Source organism: Phodopus roborovskii, unplaced genomic scaffold (genome assembly GCF_943737965.1).
Source record: "Phodopus roborovskii unplaced genomic scaffold, PHOROB, whole genome shotgun sequence".
Lineage (NCBI taxonomy): Eukaryota > Metazoa > Chordata > Mammalia > Rodentia > Cricetidae > Phodopus > Phodopus roborovskii.
In genome coordinates, this window is record NW_026125584.1 from 26,216 (window position 1) to 39,792 (window position 13,577).

Below are 13,577 nucleotides of genomic sequence, written 5' to 3' on the forward strand. Positions count from 1 at the left end.
CAAAATTCAGCCATGAATATAGCAAATGTCATAAATTAAAACATATTGCAGACTATGTTTCCTTTGCGATACCTGTGATTGAGCTGATGGCTTTGTCCATATTGCCTTATCACATTTCTCACTTTGTGCATTATTGACGAAAGATATTACTGACAAGTCAAAAATATAGCCACCTCACCTTGAAATCAAATAAATTTCTATGATCTCACATCTAGACTCAGGGTTGTACTCAAGAGGTCTTGACTTTATGTATCACATTCTTCTGTGTTTTATTGAAGCTTTTCCTAATTGCTAAAACAGAAATGTAGAACTAAGTTCATCTGGGCTCTGTGAATGAACACAGTGTGCCATAAATACATACTATACCATTGATATCCTTAACACAGATGTAACATACATAACACAGGTTAACATACATACACAGATACACACCACCATACATTCAGTCACATATATACAAAATACACACACACACACAGACACACACACACACATACACACACACACACACATACATAGGCTCCCACTGAGGTGGGTCTGTGGGATTTACTCATCGCAAATCCGTGATTGTCACCCTGCTGTTTTGGATGGTGACATGACGGCAGTCCTGCAATGGAAAAAGGGAAATATTGTTAGGGAATGGAAATCAGTTTTGAAACAACTTGTACATTTTATTTATACCAAAAGAGGGCCTTGTGCGACATAGGCTAGCACACATAGCCTAGCTAAGCCAGAAGGATCCTGACATTATTCTACTGCTTCGAGGTTCCCAGTGCTGGATTATAGGCAAACATAAGCACAACTGTTTTCATCAGTGCTGGGAAAGGATTTCAGATACTAATGCTTAAAATTGGAACACTATCACAACTGAGCCACATCCCGAGCAGTAAGTTTTGATTGAAGAATTTCATTGCAGCCAGATAGTTCTCAGCCAAGTGGTGAAATCTTGATGTCATTAGAAGTAATGTCAAAAGTTCTGGTCCCCAACACTCCCACCTAGTTCTCCTCATGCCTCATGTTTAGAGTCAATCATCTCTGTGTATCTCAGGATCTTTTCCATCTATTTTCCAGAGTCACATAGCAAATAGTTTTTTTGTTGTTGTTGTTTTTGTTATTGTGTTTGTTGTTAGAGATGTGTAAGTGCAGTGCACCATTGGAGTCATAATGTACATCAGATGGCAAAGGTGACCCAATAGACCTTGAGGGGAGTCATTCCATTAATCAGATTGTAATGGTGACATTACTGACATTTCAGGGATGGTCACTCTGGGTCTACAACATGACAGGTAATCATCAGTCTAAAAGTCTTATTATGTAACATCAATTAGCCTCAAATTGATGATCTACTGCAACTGCCCAAGAGCTTATGTTATGGGTGTTTTTCACCATGGAAGGGGTTATTACAATTGGCAACTTGGGAACTCCTGTTCTAGATAATTCGTTTTTAAAATGAGCAATATCTTTTAATATCTCAGAAACAATATTACTGTACTCCAAAATGGAGCTAGGTAATTTTGAACAGTTCTGGTAGAAAGTTTCTGGCTACAAAAAAACTGATCACCCTGGTATGAACCATGACTTACAAGGTGGGGCCTTGAGAATAGTGCTGGGTTTAACAACACCTACTATTCTTGAAGGGAAGTAGGAAGTGTTCACTGCCTTGCTCCATATCTAGGGCATCTGCAAAAGTCTTTTACCACACAGGCACTAAACTCTCATGTGAAAATCCACAGAGACAACAAATTAAAATAAAAATATGTTCTATTTTTAAAAGGCTACACAATGAAAGTACAGGTATAAATATAATGAAATATAAAATTATATATCTTTTTAAAAGAAGAGCTGAAATGTACACAAGTGTTATTTTCCCTTTAGGATCAGAGTGTGATCCAAATTCTATACAAATGCATATACATATTAATTATGATACATGTAATCACACACAGAATGCTCTACCTCTTAGACTTAGCATTCTGATTCCAGGATTTCAAGCTTCCTTGAATCTCTGTGGTTGTATCCCTGGCTCTTATAAATTTTGTGGGACAGGGTTTGGATATTCTCACAATGTTATTATGTTTCTTCTCCTGTATACAGATACCTACACAGAAAAGAGCTGAGTCCTGATTATGGGGATGGAAGCCCCTCCTGGGGCAGCTTGATATTTCTTTTAATCCAAAAGTTGTCAGTGTGAAAATTCCTGTTCTGAAAAGAGAAAGGCAGACTCACAGTCAAACAGAAATCCCCACAACACGCATTCGTCTCTCTCTCCTCTCCCTCTTTCCATCTTTTTCTCTCCCCTTCCCCTTTCTTTCCTCCCTCTCTCTCCTCTCCTCTATGTCCTCTCTTCTTTCTCTTTCATACCTACACTTATTCCCCTGCTCTCCTGCTCTCTCTGCTCTGACCTGCACAATTCTTCCTCCCGCACAGATGATGTGTATGTCTTCCTTCTATTCCTAGTAAACACTATAATTGAAGTTCTGTTAGACTATGTCTTCTTTGTCATAGTCCTAATTGTCCTCCCTCCCTTCTCTTCCTCTCTTTTCTCTCCTTCTCATTCCTCTCCTTACGTGTATCTCTCTCTATGGTTTTCTCTCTCTTGATCCCTTTCTTGTAGTTTGACTTAATAATAAAATTCTCAACAGTAGAATTGAGCACAAAGAAGAATCAATCCAGTTCAGGCCAATCACTGTCAGGAATAAATGGGGTAGCGCTCAAACCTATGACCACTAATTCCTGTGGGACATTATCCAGGGTACAAAATTCTTTCAAAGAAACAGGATGATTCATTGCTTTCCCAACACTAGCTCTGCTGAGGAATTCAGACTAAGGTGATATTGAGAATGACACTTTAGGCAGTTTCTTGTGTGGAATATCTTCAACCTCTGACACTTGAGATCACTTCTTTGTGCTTTGTCTTAGAAAACGAACAGTGGTGTCAGCACATCTATTAAGAGCAGCTGGTGTTGGAATGTTCACCTTAAAAGGGGGCTTCTATAGCACTCAGTTAAGACTTTCTGGATATTACTTAGTTTTTACAGTGTTCTGAGCCATAGAGGATTTTGCTCTTGTACCGTCTAGGCTTAAATTATATATACTCACTGTTTATATTTGGGTGCGCACACCACTGCAATTGATTCTGGCAGCATCTTCTGGTAGCAAAAATGTGTGTGTACATCCACACTCGACAAAAAGGCAGTCTGGGTTGGATGGGTCTATGGAGACAAAAGAATTCAAGAAATCACAGTAAGCCCAATGACATACCCAACACAGCAGGCCCCAAGAATTTTCAACCACTGCCTCCCACAATGACTCGCCAAATCATGCTGGGACACATCTGTGGTCTGCTAGGTGGAGAAGGAAGAGGAAATGACCTCACTTATCAACCTAATCTATAAGGTCATTAGAAGCTGAGCTTTAAAAAATTACTTGAGGCTGTTCCCTCACTGAGGACTAGACTTTTATTCATCCATATTTACTTATACCTCATGTCTAAACAATAACCATTCCAAGTTTGTCCTTTAGCTTCTAACCTACATCTGCTTCCCTCCTGCCAACAATAGAATCTATTCCATCTTTACGAAGAGTTCCCAAACTATTTAGAACCTCAGTTCAACAGACTCTGTGAGTCTTCAGTTCCCTGCCATTAAGAGCTGTGGGATATCTTCCTATGTGAAGAGAAGCCACATCTGGTCGTATTTTGTGTTACTCTACCTAGTACTGTTGGATTAACTTATGCCTCTTCCCTCCCTTCCTTCATAGCCTGCCAGGTTTAAGCACACCTCAGGCAACTGCATGCCACAAAGGGGATGAACATTGCAGATGTTAAGGCAAGCAAGCCAGATGTAAAAACCAAATATCTAACCTCTACATTTCAAGACACAAGCAGTACTGAAATGCTGATATCATGGAGGAAGGCACACTTAGTAGATGAATACTAATGAAATGAGAAAGAGATGGTTAGAACAAGAAGGAGATCAGTCTCAGAAGAGAGAAGTTGCAAAGCTTGACAAGGCCCTTGGAAGGTTCCTGTTTCCTTCTCTAAGAGTATTATTCACATGGATGTTTCATCAAGAAGTCATTAATTACACTGCAAATGTATGCATACTTACAAATTAGCTATATTTTAAAATAGAAAACATTTGGAAAAAGAAAGGAAGTAAAAACTGGTAAAACCAACAAAACAAGCCATTGCCCCATTCATGTACATTTGAAGATTCTGTTAAACTAGTTCTGCACAGAGTGGCCTCATGACTCTCCCTTCCTATGGGATCTACAGCTTAGATGAAGACTCAACATGACAGTCCTGTAAGACTCCCAGATAGCCGTAAACTCAACCCATTTTTTTCAAGCCTCTTTCTTTCTGGTTATTACTTTTTGGTGCCAAAGTCATCATCCAGAACTCTTACCTCCTGAATGACAGGATGCCAGTATTCTGCCTGTATACTGTATTTCTATGGATTAGTTAAACCTTTTAGTCTCTGGCACCATGGCCTGCTTAAATTTCAGAAGCCAAACTCATCAATGAACCCCAGCTCCAGCATGAGAACTGAATCCCCTTGCAGATGGAGATTGTCCCTAGGTCACATCCTGAATTCTCTCTCTTACTGTCCCTGGTCTGTGGCTTCTGGGAAACCCATGGCCAGTTCTCCTGCAGCCTTTTGTTATGGAATAACCCACTGTGCTCAAGCAGTCCCCATTAGGTCTTATTATCTGTCAGAAAGTCACTTCTCCTGCTGTCACACCCACCATTTACCAGGTATTCTGAATCTCAGCAAACAAAAGCCTCCAGGGGATTATCTCCTGCCTTCACCTGGCTTCACAGAACCTACTTCCATCTGCCATGGTGTATTATTGTAAGGCAAATAAGGAAATTTGGATGCAACTTTGCATGAAGAAGCTCTTTGGGTGTACAAAACCAAGTACTTCTTCATAAAGGCAAAAAGATATCAACAGAGGGAACTCTCTTGACTGAGTGAAATACTTCCATACAGCATTTAGGGTGATGGTGTCTACACCATGTTTTCTTACCTCCTAGGGAGTCTACAATGCACAACACATTAACCAAGAAGTGGAACAATGAAGAACTACACTGAGGAAGAGGTAAATTAGTAAAGGTGAAATGCACCAAGGAATGTGCCTTTTGACTAAACACTAGAACACCAGTGACTGTGGGTGCTCACAGATGGATGAAATTTATCTTGATTGTGCAGACACAGATCTGGGCTCACCACCTGTGAAATCAATTTGCTTACATGAATCCAACCTAACGTCAGAAGGCCCAGTTCCTCTTGTATGAAATATATTTCCTCCTCGTTCTCCGCATAACAATAATTAGGGCCTGCTGTCTGCACAGGAATAATTATGTGGGTCACATGGTATTCTTCTTTGACCTGCCACAAGAAAACAACTTGTTACAGTTACTGTCAATCCAACTTTCCATAAATAAATGAAGCCCTCACCCCAGTGAATGACCCTCATCCTTTACCCTCACCCCAGTGTTTCCCCACCTTGACTGCTCCAGTGCTTTCCTGGGAAACAGAAAAATGTAGGGGTAATGAGATGAACATGAGATCTCTCCAATAGCATATCCTAGGTTAGGGTTTTGTTTGCAGCAGGCATTAGGTCTGCTCACAGGTCTTGAAGTGTTTAGTTTCTATTCTAAGCCTTAGCACAAAGTAGGTAATCACCAGGACACAGAAACTCATCAAATTCAAGTTAGCTAATGTCATTTCACACATGGTTCCTTCTGTTGAGGGATGTGTATGGATACAGCCCCTAGATATATTCTCTGGGAGTCAAGGGCAGCCAAAGGGGAATAAGATACAGCCTCAGATCAAGAAGGGGTTTTCCTATATTTACCATGGTACCACATAATACACCGCATGTCTCTATGCCTTTCCTGGTGTTCTTCCGTGCACAGCGCAGAAACTGATCACAAAGGTCCTTTGGAAGGACTACAGGGCGGAGGCCTTTGGAGTTCTGACCTGCAAAGGAAAAAGAGAGAAGTCTGAGGTTACAGGACCTGGTGTCCATGAGTGGAGCTCAGCCTGGTGGCCTGGAGGAAAAATCTCAAAGATATTGGATATCACTTCAGGAGCCCCCTGCCTATAATACAACCACAATCCAGGTGAGAACTTTCTTCTCAAAGCTCTTTCCCTCAAATTAGCTGAGGCCACATACTCTAACCTGGTTGTTTCTACAGTCCAAAAGGAACAGAATAGCTTACTTCTGCTCCGATGTTATGTTATGCAGATGTGTAGATTGCTGATTGCACAGGCTTTAGGCTCTCTAAGACTGACTCTCTAAGATCATCTGTAAATATGCTGATTTTTGAATACACAGGGCCACAGCTGGGGCACTCTGACTCTCACCAATGTGTAATTAAGAAGGGAATTGCAATTTTGCTTGAGGTTGTCATTCAAGGAGAGATTTGACTCATGCCAGTGCAGACAAGAATCAACCAATACTTTAGAAATATGTAAAATTCCAGCCCAGTAGTTGCATATTTGGATTTTAAGCATTTCCTAGGTGAGGGGCCAGGATTTCAAGTTAAGGCCTATTTAGGCTGTAAAGCCAGATGATACAAATAAAAAATAAAAGTAATAATGTATTTAGATGGCATATTTGAGAACTTTTTTCTTCAATATTCGTGATTTCTCCTTTGAAATCCTTCATATATGAACCATGTGTTTGTACATGTCTATGATATGTGTGCATTTTTCAGAATGTGTATGTTCATGTGTGGGCAAGGATGCGCAGGTGTGACAGCACATCTGCAGATGTGAGCAGACTGCCTGGAGTGCAGGCCTTCCCTGGCACTGTTAGTCTAAAAGAATCTCTCTGTGCTCTGTGTCTTCCCTGCTATCTGTGCTGTGAAAAAACAGGTCTTCTCTGTCTCCCTGTCTCATGTAACCTGAAGAGATCTTAGAATAGGGAGGTGGCCACCCACAGCCAATTGTCAGGTGATTTCTGGAGATTCTACCCTAGGTTTGAGGCTGTCACAGCTAGCACTTCAGTCAGTGTCATTATCTCCCTGACCTACTAGGAGAATCCTACAGAGGTCTACCTGATGCTGAAAATTCAATCACATACAACCAAAATAGTCTTTTCGGAATTACCAATGCACAGCAAAGTCCTCACGATGAGCAATAATTCAGGAGTATTTTAATGTGCTTCCTCTATTCTCTCCAGAGCTCTGAAAAGATGAGGATCTGAATATCATGAGTTTTGAAGAAACTGAACTGGCTTAAACTAAGTTAAAGGCTTCTTTTATGGGAAGTCAGATGGCAGGAAGGAAAGAGAAAATACTAGTCACTCGAGGTTCTATTACCACAGCAAAGGGGATCCAGGAAAGACAAAGACTGGGGAAATTGCATGGGGGATGAAGCTTTCTCTGTGCTGCTTAGTGCTCCCAACTTCAGACACCTCTTCAAAAGCACAGAATTACTAGACTGGTGAGGTGCACTCGCAAATGTGTGTGGCTGACCCTGATGCAATAGGCTCTATTTAAACATAAGTCTTTAAAATCATGAGGTCTAGAGAACGACAAGAGTGCTGCCAACTAACAATTTGAGCTTCCATGGAAAGGCTCCCTTTCCGGAAGAGTGAGAGTGAGATCAACAACTAACTTATCCATGGAGACCTCAACTAGTGCCTGTTGGAAAGAGGAGCAAACACCCATACATAAAAACTGAGTCTAAGTAGAACTCAGATGCAGATGGAGAGGACAACACCAGGAGGCAGAAACACATAGAGACAGCTTACAAGAACAAGGAGGCGCTAATGGGCCACCAGACTGATAGGTGGGAAGCCAGCATGGAAATGACTCAGGCCCCCCCTGAATATGGGTCTCAGCCAGAAGGACTGAGCAGACTAAGGGACCTCAGACAGTGAAACCAGGATGTATCCCTGGTGCACAAAAGGACTTTGGAACACATCCCCCATGGAGGGATAACTGCCTTAATCTAGAGACAGGAGTGAAGCCCTAGTCCCTACTTCACATGACCCCAACTGGATGGCATTCCCCTACATATGGAATTTGGGTGGGGGATGGGAGGGGGGAGGGTGGTTAGAGTGCATATGAGAGGGCAGAGAGAGTAAAAGAGAGTGAATAAGGGAGGGAGGGAGAGAGGGAGGGAGAAAGAACTGGGATCGACATGTAAAATAATAAATTAAATTAAAAATAAAATAAAATAAAAACATGAACCTGTGGTGACTTACCTGGGCTTTCCACCACCTTCACCTCTCCACCCTGTGTGTCTGATGATGGGCCCCTTTTCATATCTTTGATGGATTCTTGTGGACTGCATGGCACTGATGTTGTAATAACAGTGCATTCTTCAGAAGACACTTTAGCACTTTTAAGTGCCAAGTCCTCTCTGCTCCTGTCTTCCTCAACTCCATCCACCAGCCTGTCTAGAAGATCACTCCATTTGGCAAAGTCTGCGGAGTGTTTGATGGTATCTCTTACTTCATGCCAAAAGGTCTTATTTTCTGCCTCTTCTTCTTCTCTTTTTTTCTATAGAAAGAAAAAATGGGATTAGTCTAATATTTCAAAAGTCAGAAGAAAAAGACCTGCCAACAAAGAGATGAACAAAGGAAGTTGTGTTGAGGTATAACAAATCACCACAGCATCTATGATCCCCTCCATAACCTTGGTACTATGAAAAACAACCAACACCCCTTTACTCAGATACTGTAAGGCTTTCTTAAGGGACAGTTTGGTCTCAATGTTCTCAAAACCATAATACACTTGGGGTGTATGTATCTGTGACTATGAATATGCATGAGTATATGGGTGTAAATAGGTGCATGTGTGCGTGCATGTGTGTGTTGTCTTCTATAGGTATGAGTGCATATGTTTGCAAGAATGTGTAGATCCTGTTCCTTGGATCACATCCTCCGCTGACAGTAAAACAGAGTCCCAGGTCACAGGCTGATTAAGTGATACAAAAACATCCTGTCTTCATGCTCACACACTGACCTTATCTGCCAGGTATTCTGAGTACTCCTCGCTATATTGCTGCAGGAGTTGTCTCTTCAGGGCCTCAACTATGTCAAAGACCCTATGTATTGTCTGCAAAACAAAACAGAAAGGGAGAATTAGAACTGACCTAATGTCAGCAAAGGGGGAAAGAAAACAAATGGGAAGGGACTTATGAATATTTTTTAATTTAATATTTTTTCTTATTTTATATATCTAATCCAGTTCCATCTCACTCCTATCATCCTATTCCCCACACAGACCCCTACCCATCCCATCCCCCTTCCACTCCCCAGAGAGGGCGAGGCCTTCCATGAGGAATCATCAAAGACTGTTAAATCAATTGTGATAGGGTTTAGGCTCCCCACCACCCCGTGTCTCCATGCTAAAGAAGTATCATACCATGGAGAATGGGCTCTAAAAGTCCCTTCCTGTACTGGGGATACTATCTATTTCCATGAGATGTCAGAATCTTATTTATGACTTGACCCCAATTTGCTGCCATCCCTTTCTTCTGTATTGTGATGCTGAGAGATGTCCTGTTTACCCAGGGACAGGATCTGTGACTTTTCTCTAAGTAGCTCCCTGTGGCTCTGGAGATTTAGGACTGCCACACGGATAAAAAGACCTACCTTGTTGATTTTGGATCGTGTTCCCTTGGAAAGGGTGTTCCAGTATTCTGGGCCATGTCTCAGCTTCTCCACGAAGAGTCTAAAGCAATAAAGCAGCATTAATATGTGAGCAGAAAAGGTCCAAATTTGTAAATGAGACCCTGAAAAAATTTGGTCTCTCTAGGCATGGTTTCAGAAGATGCTGGAGTGAGAAGAGTTCCACCCTGATATGTTACATCCATATCCATCCCAGTGCCTAGAGAAAGAAAGGTCGTAATTCTTCTATCAACTAGTGCGTTCCTAAAATATCAGATATCAAGTAGTATAGCTAATCTGATATTGTGTGTGCTTGTCATCCTAGCATGCAGGAGACAGCAGGGAGGGTTAATGAGCTCACAGACTATCAAGGAAATAGACCATCCTCCTCCTGAACTTCAACAGAAAAAATAGAGTGTGGTCTCATCCTTCTCCTACCAAAGGAGAAGGATGTGTGCTCATAGAGAAGCACAGAGTATTGTTTCTGAGCAGGGAACAACCTCTCCCTGAGAGTATTAGGTAATGAAAAGAAACACTGGGAGAACACAGAGCTGCAGGGAGCTGTGCAATGGAACCTAGTGAGACGAGGCACCCACAAAGACTACTAACGTACTTCAACACTCCTGTCAGTCCAGGAACCAAGAAAGTTTCTTGAGTGCAGGGTGGGATTGAAAACTGGTTGTGACAAACTGATGTTTGTTTGGAGGGGCAAATAAGTACTCTAGTAACACACTTATTTCTCTTAAGGAGAGGAAATAGAGGGATGTTTACTGTAATCTCAAGAGATTACCTTCACCTTGCAGAAAACCAAAGTTGGAAAAGCATCCAAATCATGTTCTTCAAGTTGCACAACCTGAGAATTATAAAATGTGGTATCTGTGTTCATGTCTAAGTCTGACCTTTCTTTTCTTCTGTGGAACCTGATGGAGATATGCCTACTCAGCACAAACAGCCTTCAGAAGATCAATAGATTCAGGACCACAGAGGTCTTCCCAAGAGCCTGGGCTCCTTACAGTCACCTGCATTTATGTCCTCAGGTTCTCTTTCACCAAACACAGGGCTAGGCAGGACTGGTGAGACCTTTGCCATCTTTCCCTTCCTCAAACACAAAGCATTCATGTCACTTAGCATACGTGTAAATATCTGGTGACAGCTCTGCCATCTTGCATTTATTCTGCCTAACCACGTATGATCAAAAACATAGAAAGTATGCTAAGCCACTTTGACCCCAGGTAGTACATAGTTCTCTGGTTCCTATTTAGGTTCAGGAAATGCTAACTTCTTTCTTAACTAAACAATATGCTACAGGATTAAGAGAAGAGCAATCTGGGCTCTGCCATACATAGGAATAAGTCTGTGACTGAATGCCTGGCCAGAGATACAGCAGTTGACACACTCACCAATGCAGACACAACCACTTAAACTGCAAACTTTCCTCTAAAATGAAGGCCATGTGGAAACATGCTCATGAACTATCATGATTTCCCTTATTTGTGGTTCTCGTGTCTTTGAATAGCAAGGAAAAACATTTGTGTGAGCGGCCATAAATCTGACCGATAGATGTCTTTCTCAAGTTCTATAATGTCAGCAGAGGGGAGAAACATGAAGATGAAGACAGGATTAGTAAGGGATCTGTCACAGGAAAGGAGATAGAAAGTGCAGGTTCTCACGTTAAAAATTTGTGGTATAACACAAATGCTTCCTCTTTAAGTTCTTTTGTTTGTAGATCTGCCGCCATCTCTAGGAGGTCATCACTCATTTTTATATACATTTCCATGGGTACTTTGTCGCTGACTTCCACATTCATTCCTATGGAAATTAAAAATCCGAACCGCTCTTTTGGCAGAAGAGATATTTCTTGGTATTTTTGCATGGTGCTTTTGTTCTAAAACAGAAAAGACAAGATAGAGGAACATCAGAAGCCACCTCCTACTGTCCTACAATTCTGTATGTCTCCGGTCTGACATTCACACATACACAGTGTGTGTGTGTGAGAGAGAGATAGAAACAGAGACAGAGAGAGAGAGTAAGTGTGTGAAAAAGCTCTTACTAAAGAAATTATAGTAAATAAAACACCACATGCAGCAATACAGCTCAATAAATTTAGTGAACTACCCAGTTTTGGATCTCCTTACTTTGCTACTAAAGGGGGAGGTAGGGGAATGGATATAAGGGAGGGAGAGGCACCTGGCATTAGTATGTAAAATAAGATACATTTTAAGTTAAATAACCACCAATTTAAAAAATGATTCCATTTCTTTACATTTCTATATATGATTGCATGTCAAAGAACATTGTTTTCAAAAGGAATGAGACTTACCCCATTTGGGGCCATAGGAGTGAAAAGTCCCGGTGAGCTCTGTTGGTGTCTGAGACAGGATTTTAAAAATTTGCCTGTAAGCAAGAATAAAAGAACTTAGGAAAACAAATCCTCTGCTTCTCCAGAAACTAATGTTAGTTTTTGTTCATTTATGCACTGCTAATTTAATGACCACTATGGTCATAGAGTTGAAGGCTTTTAATCCTATTATATAGCTGATGAGTTTGTAGATATGACCTAACTTCAAATGCAACTGATTACATCCAAAATTTTTTCAAGAATTTATTCAGTAAATATCAATTTGAGATGTCAGTGGCTGCTGGCATCTGCACAACCACAGAGCAGCTCCAGGAGGCTTAGAGACCCAGGGAGGCACTGAGGGGAGATGAGAGAGCAGAGGATATTGAGAGAACAAAAGAACTCTGAAACATTTAAAATATCAGGTCTTATGGGCAGATGCCTTTTAAAGCATTCTCGTGAGACTGAAAAGAAGAAGATGATGCTGGCGATGACAGAGCAGATCTCCATGAACAGGCCAAGTAGAAGTGAAACAGAGCTGCAGAAGCTCACACTAATGGAGATGGAGAGTGGTCCTTTATCTGAATTGACCCTCCTCAAAAGGCCTCCATAGACTGTGCTGTAGCTCCATGCCAGATTGGTCTCTATAATCTATACTGCCTCCTGAAGCCATGTGGAAGTCAATGATCTGTGGTGTCATTGGCTGTTATGGCCTAGGAAGATTCCTCTGCATTGGTATCTATGATGACAGACTCATAATTAAGAATGAGAAATGATTACATGAGACTTTTATCTTCCCTCACATTAAAAAGAAACAGTGTAATCCAAAAGCCACTGAAGAGAGTCCTTAAATTGTGATAAAGATGCTGAAGTGTTACTCTACACACTTAATGGCTCAAGCAGAAAGGGTGAGTATTGGCGGTGGAGAAGAACCAGATATCTTTAAGGGGTGGGTCAGTGAGACTTTGACCATGTTCCAGGGAATATACGGTCCCTATGCTGAGGTTAAAACTCAGGCAGTTTATATAGGGTTGGGGTGGCAAGAAGCAGGCTTACAGAAGCAGAAGCATGGTTACAGGGATTTCATTGGTCCATTCAATTAAGGCAATTTGGGTTAACCAAGGAAAGACTTGCTGTAGACTTTTTCAATTTTCCTTTGGGATGGTCAAAAAGTTTGGAGGGAAAATATGGGAGGAGATGTAAGCTAATGTGATTTGAAGGTTTGCAAAAAACAATTCCAACATCATCAACAAAAATATTATCATTTTGAAAGACCCCAAGAGTTCAGAGCCCATTGGGGTAACTTCCTTGCCCCCAATAGGCGAGACCAGACCACTGGATGCAAGCACAAGAGGCTGTTTATTGCTTACACAGGTACCTGTGGACGCTTCAGTATTTCAGGGGACTTAGTGTGCTGAGGTTAAAACTCAGGCAGTTTATATAGGGTTGGGGTGGCAAAAAGCAGGCTTACAGAAGCAGAAGCATGGTTACAGGGATTTCATTGGTCCATTCAATTAAGGCAATTTGGGTTATCCAAGCACAGAGTTGCTTATTCAGGTTGGGCACAAAAAAAAAAAAAAAAAAAAAAAAAATACAAAGAATTCAGTTA

General features: G+C 41.3%; 1 long non-coding RNA gene across 1 annotated transcript; it reads right to left on the reverse strand.

Annotated features, from left to right (window-relative positions):
* Window positions 1–537: 537 nt before the first annotated feature.
* LOC127217051 (uncharacterized) lies at window positions 538–3,214 on the reverse strand. Its single transcript, XR_007834062.1, has 3 exons — window positions 3,100–3,214; window positions 2,103–2,202; window positions 538–607 (listed from the first exon to the last, which is right to left on the reverse strand). It is a non-coding gene; the product is annotated as an uncharacterized LOC127217051 (long non-coding RNA).
* Window positions 3,215–13,577: the final 10,363 nt, after the last annotated feature.